General features: G+C 39.6%; 1 non-coding gene across 1 annotated transcript; it reads right to left on the bottom strand.

The window, feature by feature from the left end:
- Positions 1-54: 54 nt before the first annotated feature.
- LOC116283401 (U6 spliceosomal RNA) lies at positions 55-161 on the bottom strand. Its single transcript, XR_004193000.1, has one exon. It is a non-coding gene; the product is annotated as a U6 spliceosomal RNA (small nuclear RNA).
- Positions 162-15,010: the final 14,849 nt, after the last annotated feature.

Raw genomic sequence — 15,010 nt, 5'->3', positions numbered from 1 at the left:
TTATTATAATTTTAATATAGAGAGTTGTATATATAGAAGAATATACAAAATATAAAAAATATGGAACGCTTCATGAATTTGCACATCATCCTTGTTCAGAGGCCATGTTAGTCTCTGTCTCACTCCAATTCTAGTATACAAGCTGCTGAAGTGATAGGCATTCTGGATTCTTAATGTCAGACTCAGGAATTGGGTTGATGTGAGTCATGCTCTTGGGCCCACGTACATTTGGATGTATTGATCACTGAATTTCCAACTTGCATATCCATGATCCAGACCCTTGGTGACTACACTAAGGCTCTTCCTCTCTGTGGGAACCTGTCAGAAGCTAATTGGCTTTTCCCAGGAAGTATAGCTCTATGTTTTTCAAACTGCAACATGCATTTGACATAACTGTAAGGGGAAATCAAGGCCTTTATCAGTGCACTTAGTGTTAATCCTGTTCTTGCCATCACCATAGAAATACTTGTGAAGGGAATTTAAAAATTGCCTCTGAATTTCTTTCCAAAGTCTTCCAAGTGTTACTCCAAAAGGGGAAGGGAAAAGATCCCAGTTCTTATCATACCTGAAAGATAAGAATTCAGAGGGAAGATGGAAGTGTTATGTAGTGAAAGATTTTAGAGGATTTGTTAGCAAAGGGAAAATACACCTCCAAGAACAGGAGGTGGGCTGACCCAACAGCAGATGCAATGGTCTTTTTTTGCCCCCTTCTCTTATACCTTTGCTTAGAGGTGGTCTCTTGATTGATTGACAGCTCTTGCCCCTGGAGTGCTTAGTCATGCTTGTCCTCTTTTGCACATGTCCTTACCCATGATGCACACAGAAAGGCCCATGGCAGGGGCCTAAACTGCAATGCTAATTATATTACAATGAGCATTGTGTCATGTCTGGTTAAGTCCTTGTCGCTACTGCACAATTGCAGCTGTCAGGGTCTGACCGATTCTTGCTGGCTCCCATTTAGAGGAAATAAAGCCCCTTTATGCTGAAGGTGGGCATACAGCCATCTTCTGGACCGTCCTCCCTCTCCTCCACTTTATCTGCCCCCACTTGTCTAACTACCTAACACAAGTGCTAAAAATGAGTCTCTACAATAGGGCTTTTCTACTTACAGTGAAACAAGGACAAAAGACAAGTCACCTTTGCAAAAACCATCTCATGTACTAGTTTTTAAGTTGGAATGTGTAAAGATGAAGTTTAGAAAACAGTAAAATTAATATCCATGTAAATTGCTGTGAAGTCTCACAAGAATGATCTCTGGCACCATTGATCAACCCATGCTACTATCAATGCCTTATGTTTGTAAGTGTTTTAAATCTTTTCTAAAGTTCTCTGACTTCTTTCACATAATTTGATATTCATAACAACCCATGAGGGTAGTAGATAAGTGAATATTATTATTCCTACCTGAAAGTTGAAGAAACTAAGAGATGAGGAGTTTATTACAGGGCTTCCCTATGATTGGTGGGAGAGGAGAGAAGAGGCCCAGCCTGACCCCATGCCTGGGAGTGTTGCCTCCACTATACCACGCTGTTTGCTCATGCTCACACTGGCTGTTGACAATACTCACAGCTGCAGAACTGAATCTCCACAGCCAGTAACAATGAAGAGATTGTGCCTTAACCTACTCATTTCACGTCTATAGACAATCAGAGCCTACGACACCTCCAGCTCTAACAATCACTCAAATGAACTGTTCTCAATGAACATGATCACCATGACCCTTTATTACCCATTGCTTTTCCCCAGATTATGATGGCATCACCTCTAGATAATCAGTTCCACATTTCTGCATCTTTTCAAGATTTTTAGCCAGGGATGGAAGTCTGTTGTCATGGAAAAGTTTGATTTCCATAGAGGCATCAAATCTGTAATTCTGGTCTTTTCATTATAGCTTCAGATAAAAAAATCATCTTATCCTTTCCAACACAAGTCTCAAAATGGCTATTTATTCTTTTATAAACCCTTTTTACCTTGTTGCAGTTTCCTTCGGAGACTTCCTGTTTTTCACTGATTCTACTCTGGTCGGTTGAAAATGCTAAAACATTTTTCTTTTTCATCAGGTCTGTTCTCTTGAAACTCCTCTGCTGCCTTTTGAAATCACATTTTAACTTTGTGGGATTTTTTTTGTTTTTCTTTCAGATTTCTATCAAACTGATTTTTTAAACCAGTCAAAATAAATAATAACTATAATACAACTCCTCAATTTTCAGCAATAAATAATTCTGGCAATAAGAAGGGAAATGAAACTAATAAATGAATTTTCATACCATGCTGAGAAGAATAACTGTAGGAAATTATTAGATTCTCTTCTGTAAATGTCTTCGTATAGAGCTGGCATTTTGCTACGCCCCACCTTGCTCCCAAAGGGTGTGCATTTTCTAGCCAAAAATTTCCATGAAGGTAAATGTGAACAAGATGTTTATAAATAGAATAAGAAAGGGAGCCAGGGAGGAGAGAGAGAGACAGAAAGATAGAGACAGAGAGACTGGGGTTGGGATGATTGGAGAAAGAGAAAGAAATACTCAACCCAAGCTTGTGTTAGGCAATCCTCTGACACAATGCTGCCTAGCAGAAGGATCAGGCAGGATTTTTCTACATCCATAGAATCAAGAAGCACTGAAAATCTCCAGCTTCTTTAGAACGATGTGTGATGGACCTGGCTCCCGTATTTCCTGGGTTTGTCCCCAGAAATAGGAACTGGTGTGTGAGGAACACTCCCAGAACAATTCACCAGAGACTTATCATCAAATAAAAAATGGAATTGTCCTTCTTCTCCCATTTTTAGAAGCACATCACTTATTGAACAAAATGATCAAGGCACTCCACAGTGCATTGCAGGTATTTCCATAGACGGTTGTAATGGATCTTGCCTCTGGAGACAGACGTTGTGGCCTTTTCTATAAATGGGGCTCAGGTCAAGACCTGTCAATCGTGATTCACTGGTATTTTGAGCTGTGTTCCCAGAAGTCTGGGGGTGAGTGAGGGATGACTTATCAAACACTGGTCCATTCTGTACCAGTGGGAATATTGAACCTGATGTTCAAATACTGAGGACAGAATGATATTTCAATCATGTCAGGCTCCAGTTAGCAGGAACTGAATGTAACAAGCTTTAGGTTTTCAGAATGACTTTATGGAAAACGACGTGAATCAGAAATTAAGTTTGAGATAAAATACAGTGTTGCCAATGGCACATTACAGTTAGCATTAACTGCATTGACTGGTCTGTGACACAGCGCCATTTACCAGTGGAATCTAGACATTTGCTCATTTGTAACTGCTTATTTAGTTGGAAGTTTATCAGGTTTCCATGCTAAGTGTCTTGCCTTACATCCCTTTTTCTTTCACATTAGTAAATAGAAATAAGAAGTTTTCTTCCTTATAAATACAGACCAGAAAGAGATCAACAGAATGCTGTAATACATATTCAAGATTAGTAGATGTTAATAAAATTGCTAATTGGATCTGGAAGGTAGAGCTGTGGCAAGGAATATATTCTAGAGGGTTTAAAAAAATTACTCCTTTTATGTGGAGGAGATAGATTAGAAGACAACTCTGGTTTTGGGATCTGGAGTGGCCTGATTTCTTTGGAAAGTCTCCATTTAGTTTATTGAATCTTGTGTTCATGGTATCTTTGGAAGAAGATGCTCAGTTTTCTTAGATTTTCTTCTCTGTTGCAAAATGACAAGGCTCAACATTACTTGATTTCAATTGATACTATTTAGTCTGGAAAGCTGCAAAGATAGGGTGGCAGGCAGCAATTACTTATTCATTTACTATTTCATTGTTAGTACCTCTCCTAACTGTAACTGCTACAGACAAGCATTTCCTATTTGCCATCCTTCACAATGATACATTGGGAACATCAGCTTCTCCTGCCTTTTCACATGTTTGTGCATCTGTGCATATATGTCTTTTCAGAAAAGAATACTCCGTATAGTCTTTGGAAGAATTTTAATTAAAAAATGGTTATAACTTTGACTTTCAGATAGAAAGCGAGGAAATACATTTTTGGTTTTAGTCTATTGTCGAGATAATTTGAAGCCTAGGAAATTATAAGCCTTTCATTAATGTACTTATTTGCAGAGAAATTCCTTCCCGAATATTTAGTAGATTGAAAATGCCTGGATAGTGAGTGAGTCTTATGTGTCTCTTCATTTGCCATGGCATCTAGGAAGAGTTCTGTAATCTGTAATCTTCTTGCTTCAGAAGAGTATTTAAGGTAGATTACCACTGAAGACACATGTAGAGTAGAATTACTAAAGATAAAAGGAAAGAATTAAAATTTGATAGGCAGGAAGAGAATTATAGCCCAAACCTGGGCTATTATTGAATACTGTAATTTTAGCTCAAAGCTTCCTAAGACAAGAAACACACATGATGGATAAATATTTTTTCATTCTTGATTGCAAGAAAGTAAATCATTTTGACAAGAGCCACACACTTTTATTGATAAAATAATCTGAGATAGATTCATCCTATGGCTCTGTATAGGGAGAAAAGTGAGCTGTGTGAAGTCTATCTTAAAGAGGATTTTTTTTAAAGCAGAAATGCTCTGGGTATGATTATTTCTTATATTGATACTTGAACACAAATGAATGTGCTTGCCTACTCTTAAAATGTAATTCAGCAGTCACCACGAACAAAAACTTTGCATGGAGGATTGTCATATCCTAGAAATTAGATGGCTGCTTAGAGTTACATAAACAAAGAGCTGGAAAGAGTTCAGCATGACAGCAGCAGCAACAAAAATACACTCAGGCAGAAGCTGCACTAAACAAAAGCCTCGCCCTGGCAAGCAGCGGAGGGAAGTTACTCAGACTCGGCAGAGCCCTTTCTGAGAAACCTCTGCTTCCAGGCTGGGAAGGTGGAAGGCTTTCTCCTCAAATCCCAAGCTTCACTGGTCATTTTGTCTAAGAATTCTGCCCAGAGCGACCTTTGTTAGACTTCCCATCACTCACTGCACCTGATCCAGACCCCCAGGGAAAGAGCTCTCTCCTACCTCAGGGCCTTGGCACATTCAACTCCCTCTGCTGAAAACCTCCACCTCCACCTCCTCCCACTGCTGGCCCCCAAACCACCATCAGTCCAGAGTAGTCTCTGCTTAAAGGCCACTTCCTTCACACAATCTTCTTTGCCTGCCTGAATCCAAGTTAGGTGTCCCCAGATTGTTGGGTTGGTAAGAAGAATTTACCAGAAAGGGAGAAGTTTAAGGACAAAGGAAAGTTTAATAGGTACCATGCTCCAGGCAACAACGGGCCTCACAGGTGAGAGATGCTTGTGTGTCCACCGAATGTGAACGTGCAGGGCCTTTCACTGAGGAAGGGGCTGTGAACACAAAGGGACAGGGGAACAGATTTCTGATTGGCTCTAAGTGAGGTAAGGGGCTTTGGTATATGGGAGGACAGTGGATTTATGGCTCCAGGAAGATGGAGACACGGGCTGACACAAGCAAGGTTGTGGGATTTATAACTCTGATAAGGAGGAGACATAGGCTGAGACAAGCCAGCCTAAGTTGCGTGAGGCTGGCCATTTCCCAGGGCTGTTCATTCTGCTAAGGCAGACATGTTAAGAAAGGGTGTATTTTGTTTTTGTTTTTGTTTTTTTCAGGGATTGCAGGAAGATATCTGAGAGCCCAGGAATGGGGGTCACAGGGTCTTGGCAGGCACCACTGCGCACTGCACAGATCAGAGATTCTCACCCCTGGCTACATAGTAGAATCACCTGCTATGCATCTGAAGCATGTCAAGGCCCGGTCTCCACTGCAGGGACTGGAAATAGAACATTTTGCTTTGATTGGTCTGAGTGAGGCCCAGGCAGAGAGCATTGTTAAGATTCTCCAGGTGATCCTAACAAGCAGGTAATGCAACGAACCTCTGTTCCATATGATCTCTTAGCTCTTGGAAATTCCCTGTCATCACTCACCACCAGTTGAAGGTAATTCAATACTAATTTTTTGAGCATTTACTATGTGTACAGGATACTTTGATGACTAGTACAATAGGAACAGTACCAGGTACAACAGTTAGCTGGATCAAAAAAAGCAACTGAGTATGGTAGATTGAACCCTATTTCGCAGTTCTTGACATCCACCCTATTGTAAACGTGTGGCTACATCCTTACTCAGTAACTTGGCAGGGCCCTCCTGCAGTGGTCACTTTTCTGCTGTATTGGCATTGAGGTTGCATTGACACTGGCCACTGTTTGGCCACTGGAAAGTTAATGGATGTCATGGAGCAGAGGATTTTACTATATTTGACATTTTGTGCCTCGGTGACCCACCATGAGGAGAGCATGCTCTGAGAAGCCTGTGCCCCAGAACAAACAAGAGTCTTCGACTTGAACCCAGCTCACAGCAAGGAGCCATTTCCAGCCAACCTCCGGCCAGCAGCAGAATGTCCACCTGAGCCCAGCCTGGATCAAGCAAACTATAGAGAAGCTGCAGACCCATGGGCAGGGGCACACAGGCTTATTTATGGTTGTAAGCCACCAAGGGTCGGCGTGGCTTGTTAGCAACACAGTGGAAACAGCTAACTAACACACCAGTCTGGGGTTTACCACACTGCATTTGCCTAAATCAATCATGTTCACTTGTTTATCATTGTATTTCCTGTACTTGTCACACAGTGATATGTAACAGGTACTCGAAAAATATGTATTGAAGGAATGAAAATATGGTTCCTGCCTTCAGTGATCACATAGGCTAGTGTGTGAGACAGTTCTGTGAACAAACAGTTACAAAGTGAAGTGATTAAGGCAGTTACAGGAGAGCTGTGATCTCATGGAGGTGGAAAGCCTTCGAGGGTGGGGGTGGTGCTACCTACTCCAAGGAAATGTGTCGAAAACCAAGCACGTGGATTTGAACCTAATAAGAATCATGTATTCTATCATCAGGAACTTTTGTTAAGCTTCTTGCTGCGAGGTGGGCTACCTTCAAAGTCACATAAATAGACTTATAGTTTCCGCCATGACTCAAATTGTATGTGTTTAAAGATTTCCAACATGTGTATGGAGTAAAATTATATATGTGTATGTATGTGTATATACATGTGTGTATGTGTAAAATCTACATTGCAGGAAAGGAAAAGGACAGTGGGTTTAGAGATGAGGTCTAGTGAAATGAAATAGTGTGAAAGATTCAGTGTTTAAATACACTGAGAAAGCAAACTGTTACCTTATACATCAAAACAACAACTTACGAGAAACTGGATGAAGGATGGGGAGTAAGAGTTGGGGGAGATGGGGAAGATCACAACACAGGATGTGCCTACTCCCTTTGTCTTTTTTTGGAGGGGAGTGTAGGAATTAAGTTTGTTTGTTTATTTTAAGGGAGATACTGGGGATTGAACCCAGGACTTCATGCGTGCTTAGTGTGCACTCTGACCACTGAGCTATACCCTCCACTCTCCTATGCCCTATGTCTTACTTCACATTAAAAATAAAGGTCCTCCTGGAATAACCAGTGTCCAACCAGTGCATTCTCACTTCTGATTGAGAGCTCTACTTTGACCCCGCCCTCTTCACAGGTGGCCCTTCGAGAGCTCATTGACTCGTAACCTGGTCAAGGTGAAAAATGTGCTGTCCTCCTTGACTGGGTATTGCAGAGAGAGAGATGCCTGAGATCGGTCATCCAGAGGGAAGAAAAAGCAAGATGTTCCCAAGGGCGGAGCCTCTCAGCACCGGCTAGGTCCTCTGGCTGGCTGCTCGAGGGAACCCCCACTGCAGGTCTTTGGCACCTCTTTACTTTACCTCTTTACTCTTACTCTTCTTTACTAAGCCTGCGACTCTCCTCTATCCTCTTTCCAGCTTCCCCAAAATGTACTGAAATCTCCAATTTGCTGCGGTTTCCTCTGGCACTCTATTTTGTGGATTAACGCCCTTTCCCTGATTTTTTAGCCAGCTGTGGGGAGCAGAGAAGCAGATGGGTTGAAGTGCTCATAGTCCACCTGCCATTTTTCAAACCAGGAATCCATAACATTGTGACTAAAAACAGACACAACCTACGTTCCCCCAAATGAGGAGGTTGTTGAGTAAATCACGTGTATATGCCTGCTGAAATAACACGTGGGCACTCAAGAATCATATTTTTGAAGATTATTTAATGACAAGGAGAAATACCCAGAATAGAAAATGATTACAAAAGTCAAAATCCAGAATTCTCTTTACAGTGTGGCCTCAATTCTTTCACTCACATATCAAAATAATAACAGTTGTTAGTATATTTGGAAGGTGGGGTTGTAGCAAATGTTACTTCACTTCACTTATTTCAAGACATTCAGCTTTTTTAATGTTACCTTTATAATTGGAAAAATAATTTTAAAAAACCTAAGCCAATATTTTTCTTCATGTGTAATTTTTTAACAAGTCTCCCCAATCTGACTATATATACTTTTACCTGATAGTGAATAAGGCAATCACAATTTATTTTGCCATCCAATTACCAGATTGATTACCTATTTTTTCAAAGCCTCAAATTCCAAAAATGTAGATGCTTAAAAGTATGAAGGATACCATTTCTTCTGGGACATTTTGCAGCTTCCCACCACTTTCCAGAAAAATAAGAGAAGGTGGTGGACTTATGGAGAGAGAGGTCTTCAAAATTAAGAAGTACAAATGCACTTCTCCAGTTATCTGCCCTTTTGCATTCAGCTTTGCACAACTGGGTATGAAAAACATTCCCATTTCATCTATATTAAATGTTGTAAATTACATTCTCAAAAGTCCCTTAGGTGTACCTAAGAGTCCACTAATAATTTCAAACAGCAGATCAAAGCAGGAAGTTGCATCCCGAAATAAAACAGGAGGTTCTGCTTAAAGCCTCACCATGGGACATTTCATTTATTCTGAATCTGTGCCCATTGATTTGTTCACTTTTAGATTTTCAGGTTGCAAGACAGCCTTCTAGATTATAGAGGTGAGAGTACTAACATTTTCATCTAGGTTGTTACATTTCTTAGCTCAAGTGAGAGGGTATGTACATCTATAGTCAATTACCTTAAATGTCATGATTTTTTTTTCCCAGAGTCTCTTGCCCTTGAATAAAAATCCAAGTTCCTCTCCATGTTCATCAAGGATATGTTTTACAGTCTGTAAAGACATTATTAAAGAAATGAACGGGATTCATGAGGGTCTTGGAGGGTAAGAGATGACCTCTTTCAGGTGACAGATGGGAACAGTGTAGAGAAGGACACAGAGAGCTTGACTTGGGACAGAGCTTGGCTTTTTCAAGGAATGGAAAGGAAGCTACTGTGGCTGAAGCACAGGGAGCAAGATGGAGAATCATAGAGTATGGGCAACACCATGGCTTTTCAACAAACAGGAGACCCCCACACCCTTCCTTAACCCCAGTGATGTGCTCCAAGACCCCTGGTGGATGCCTGAAATGGCAGAAAATACAAGAGCCCTATATAATGTTTCTTCCTATACTAGTGAGTGGGTGGCATGTACAGCGCAGACACACTGGGTAAAGGGATGATTCAAGTCTGGTGGGTTGGCTGGAGACTTCATCATGCTGCTCAGAAGGAGTGCAGTTTAAGACTTAGGGAATACTTATTTCTGGGGGAGGGTGTAGCTCAGCAGGAGAGCACATGCTTAGCATGCACAAGGTCCTGTTCAATCTCCGGTACATCCATTCAAAAAAATGAATGAATGAATATATAAATAAACATAATGATTTCCAACCCCCCAAGAAAGAAATTAAAAACAAATTTTAAATGAACTTACAAAACTGAAACAGACTTCATAGATATAGAAAACAAACTTACAGTTATCAGAGGGTGAAGAGGGTGGGAAGAGATAAATTAGGAATTCAAGATTTGCAGATACTAGCTACTATGTATAAAATAGATAAACAAGTTTCTTCTGTATAGCCCAGGGAACTATATTCAATATCTTGTAGTAACCTTAATGAAAAAAAATATGAAAATGAATATATGTGTAACTGAACTATTATGCTGTTCACCAGAAATTGACACATTTTAAACTGACTATACTTCAATTAAAAAAACAACTTATGGAGTGTTTATATCTGGAATTTTCTATTTAATATTTTCAAACAGCCACAGGTAACTGAAAACACAGAAAGCAAAACGTGGATAAAGTGGGAAGATTGCATACTGTTCTTGACTAACCCAGATCTCTGCCTTGGCCATCACTGCTTCCTCCTTAAAGTGTTGACCCCAAGGCCTGGGTTCCTGGTAGCCAACATCATGTGCCCTCCAGCCCAGCTTTGTCCCCAGCAGGTTGGCCCTACAATAGGCCAGCAGGGACAGTGGTGTGGGCTCTGAGCCCAGGACGAAGCCCCTGTGGCAACCTTCCCTGCTGGCTGAAGACAGCCTTAGATGTGGATTTACTTCTTACTGGCTGGGGGATCACCCCACCCTCAATTCAGACAAGAGAAAAACTTGGAGACAACCAAAAGATAACTTAAGAAAATAACTTTACTCATTCAGTAAACATGCTGTCCAACTTGTGAGAAATACTTGCATTTCACCACAAGGGGCAGAATGAATGTGTGTGAGATATGGGGGAAAGGCTAATATTGGTGTCATCTATTTAACTTCATCTGTGAAGCCTAGAAGAATGCCTGGCATATACAGGCACTAAAATCATGTTGGTGATATGAATGAATAAATGGCTGATTGTAGGGCTGGGATAGGAAAGGTACAAATCTTGAGCCTTGATCATCTTGTTATGATAGAAGTAAGGAAGTGATCCAAAAATAATGCATGAACATGACGAAAGCATACATAGATCAGCTGGAAGAGGATTTTGCTGGACAAATCTGGGCCAATTTTAAGTATCACAATAAATAAGGACAGTAGCCCAATAACAAAATAGCAATATATGAGTCTATACCGATAATAATCAGAGAGTAAAACTAAAAAATTGGGAAAAGGGAGGGTTCTTCCTTAAACACTAATTCAGACAGATGAATGTGGATGGAATAGTGGAGTTGGAAATTCACCATTTTTCAATTACCATAATAAAGATTGACTTGGGCAGGAATCATTAACGGGTGCTAAATCTAGGGGGAAGAGTGTGCTGAAGAGTAGGACTTTTATATATTCTTATTACGACTACTTCCGGATTGCTTATTAGTTGTAATGATATGACTTAGATTAAATGCAATTATGTGCTCTTAGACTGGATCCTGTGTTAAAGGTAAAAAATTATATAAATGTATATTTGTGTGTGTATATATATATATATCTTTATTAGAACAATTGAAAATATTGGAATATGGACTGTTTAGGTAAAAAGGATCATATCAATGTTAAATTTCCTGAAGTTGATAGCTATACCATGGGTACACAAAATAATCACTTTATTCTTAGGAAATACATACTGAAATGCTAAAGGACAAAGGGGTATGATAAATACCACTTAGTCTAAAGAAGTTCAGGAGGGAAATATACATAAGACATGCATACAGAGAAAGGAAAAGATAAAACAAATATGGCAAATGTTAACATTGATTTATCTCTGTAAAAGGAACCATGCTTTGTATTATTTTTGCAATTTTTCTGTGAGTTTGACATTATTTCAAAAAAAAAAAAGTTAAAGCTAGAACAGATCAAATACCTAAAACAAAGTAAGGTCAGAGAGGGTACAAGCTGAGTTCTACAGCTGGTCAGATAATGACAGGAAATTTGACCCAAGGAAATGAGAGAGCAAGGAGGTCTTTAAGTCAGGAAAACGAACCAAAAACAAAAAACAAAACAAAAAACCCCCCAAATTCACAGGAGCAATGGTATGGAGGACAGATGTAAAGGCGTAGGGAGAAAAGAGTCCTGATTAGCTGAAGTGCATAAAACTATAGAGATAAATCAGTAATGGTAATTTGGAGTATCAATGGTACAAATGGTAATATATCTTTGTGAGAGCCTATGTTGGACGTCCAGGTGCAGATGAGCAGTTTAAACAACTAAATTCTAAGTAATAGGCCCCATCTTTATATATGATAAGTTACCACAAAAGCCATAAAGAAATATTTTTTTAAAGTATGATTTCAGAGAAGAAAAGATTATTTCTAGCTTTTTCTAAATCTAAATAAAACTAATCCAACAAAAAAGACCAAATATGCTGTTCATATATTTCATGATAAAATGAAATCCCAAATGCTGCTCAGAAAATTAAAAAAAGAAAAAAGTGAAGACAAGTTATTACACTGAATTTTGGACTCAATTCAAATTCCCTAAGAATTTTCATTTTGTTCAACTATTTGCTAAATTGATGAAAAATTATTTGAAAGAAGATTTGCGTTTTCTAATCATTGACAGGTCTTTTCTTTCCTCTAGTTACTTCAGCCTGCACAAGAAATCCTTTCAAATGAAAAACAGATTCTCTTGTCAAGGCTCCCTTCTTTGAGCCGGGAGCTACTTAGTAGCAAGCAAAAGACTCTAGGCAGCCAGCTGCGCTAACTCCTCTGCATTCTGGGCAAAGAACACATTTTGCTTGGCCCTTGTGGGAGTTATCAATGGACCCAAGGAGAGTGTTTCACAAGATCAAAGGCAGCTGTGAGGTCAAGAAGGCCCTGGCTGGCTGGTGCCCGAGCCCCCAGCAGGAGGTAATTGGTAGCTTTGTGTTTCAATGGAGTGAAGTGGGTAAAAAAGCTGGATTAGAGAAGGTCAAAGAGAGAATTGAAGGAAAGAAATTTATGAGAACAGGTGTGAACTTTTGGGTAAGAGGAATTATTTAACCAGAAGAACAAGGTTAAGAGGAGAAGTAATCAAAGCCCAAGGAGTCAACAGGGGATATGGCTGTGGCTCAGAGTCTGGGCATGATGAACTTGAGGGAGATGGCAGTACAGTCAGATGGGAGGGGGTTGAAAATAAAGGGCACATGAAAAGCTACCGATTATGAAAGAGAGTCGGGAAAATCAGATCTGGAGAACTTGACTCCAACAGAGTGTAATAAGAAGGGCATTTAAATCCATATGTCAAAGTGGTTAATGGATTAGAAGCTGTGAAAAGTGTAAGTGGGACAGGGGTAAAAGAGGAAAGAGTGTTGCTAAAGAAGAAAGAACACACAGAGGCTTCTAGGAAGAAATATTTTATGCTAAAAACAGTGGTTAAGCCAACAAAAGGAATTCAGCACAATGTTCTATTATATAGGTGCCTATAAAAGATTTGTTATTAAAAAAGGTTTAATCATAAAATATTTGCTTCATAAATGACTGCACTTAATATACATATAAAATGTAAGGCATAATAATAAAATGAATACTCGTAAACTTACAACCCTACCTGAGAACTAGCACATTACTAATGCCCCATAGAAGGGAAGTTGGGCTCCTTACCCTGACTATGTGCACAAAGGTAATGTGGAGTCATGCATGTGGGGCTCAGCATTTCCTTTGTAGAAAAGTTTTTTTTCCACATATGTATACATCCCTAAATTTTATGTTGGTTGGTTTTCTCTCTTTTTGATCTTTAAAAATTTGGGAACACAGTACCACTGTATGCAGTTTTTATATGCTTTTATCACTGATGTTTATGTTTTCTGTTAGGTTCTCCACAGAGGCAAAGCCAATAAGAGATATATATTTATTTATTGTAAGGAATTGTCTCATACGATAATGGAGATTGGCAAATCTGAAATTTTGTAGACTAGGCTGGTAGGCTGGAAATGGGAACTCAGGCAGGGTTTCTATGCTGCAGTTTTGAGGCAGAATTCCTCCTTCAAGAAACCTCAGTCTTTACTCTAAAGTCCTTCAACTGATTGGACAAGGCTCACCAACATTATGGAGGAAAATCTGCTTTACGTAAATGTCTACTGATTATACATTTTAATCACATTGAAAAAAGTATCTCCATGGAAACACCTCTAGGCTAATGTTTGAACAAACCACTGGGCATCGTAGCTTAGCCAAGCTGACATGTAAAATTAACCATCACATGTGAATTCACCCTTGTTGTGTGTAGCTTTAGTTCATTTCCACTTACTTGCCATTGCATTATTTCCACGTCCTCTTGTCAACTGGCACTTAGGTATTTCCATTTCTCTGGTGTTGTGAACAAAGCTGCAGTAAACATTCATGTGAGTTTCCGCTTGTGCATATGTGCAAAAGTTCTTAAGGAGTGTAGGAATGGAATTGTTGAGTTGTAGATTATGTTAGTTCAACTTTTAAAGACAAAGCTGAACTGTTTGCTAAGGTGATTGTATCAACTTACCTTCTTTCAAAACAAAATAAGTGGAGTTGTGGTTTTCAATATTCGAGTTCCAAAAACAGGTGTAGATACATGAAGAGTCAAATTCATTTGAGAATTTGATCCTTATCCATTTTCTCTCCCCTTATACCTCCATATTCATCCCTCAATTATTTACAAGCTGAAATGAGAAGTGAGACAAGCTTTATGAGGAGCTTTTAATAAAGACATTGTAAACCACTCCTTCATGCAGCAGGTGTTTACTGAGCATCTGCTATGTGCCTGGCACTGTGCTAGGCATTGGGCAGGGTATATACTGGTGGATGTAGTGCCCTATTCATGCCTTCCTAACTAAGAGTCTGGAAAGGACATGCATGTATCAATATGCAATTACAACAGTGCTAAGACTAAGTTTACATTTCAGCATACAGTAGGGGTTCCTATTTATTGTCTTGAGGATTGGAGGACATTTCAAAGGATAATTTAACCACTTATGGTAACTATAATATACAGGCATGGGTATGAAAGGGAGCAGGACCTTGTGGGCCCCTTGCCCTGCCTCTGGCTTATAAAAAAGCTGATGTTCCCCAGGCCTCCCTAAGTCTTAGAAGAGCAGACTCAAGCAGTTGATTAGGACAAGCCTGCAGGCACTGGGGGATGACAATGACTCTGACTACCTATCTTAATGATTAACTGAGATTACTCCCCCATTTCCCTTTAAAACTTTCATAGCTGAATAGAATCTTTGGAGATGGTTTTATTTACTGGAAGGAGGGGGGAAGAAATGCTGGGTTCACCAGATTGCAGGAATTCTGATTAAAAGCAATTTTCTTTTTTGTTACCAAGGCTGTTGCCCCCAG

This window comes from Vicugna pacos, chromosome 14, assembly GCF_048564905.1.
Source record: "Vicugna pacos chromosome 14, VicPac4, whole genome shotgun sequence".
NCBI lineage: Eukaryota > Metazoa > Chordata > Mammalia > Artiodactyla > Camelidae > Vicugna > Vicugna pacos.
Note: the sequence above shows the minus strand (reverse complement) of the source record. Positions and strands in the feature narration are given on the sequence as shown.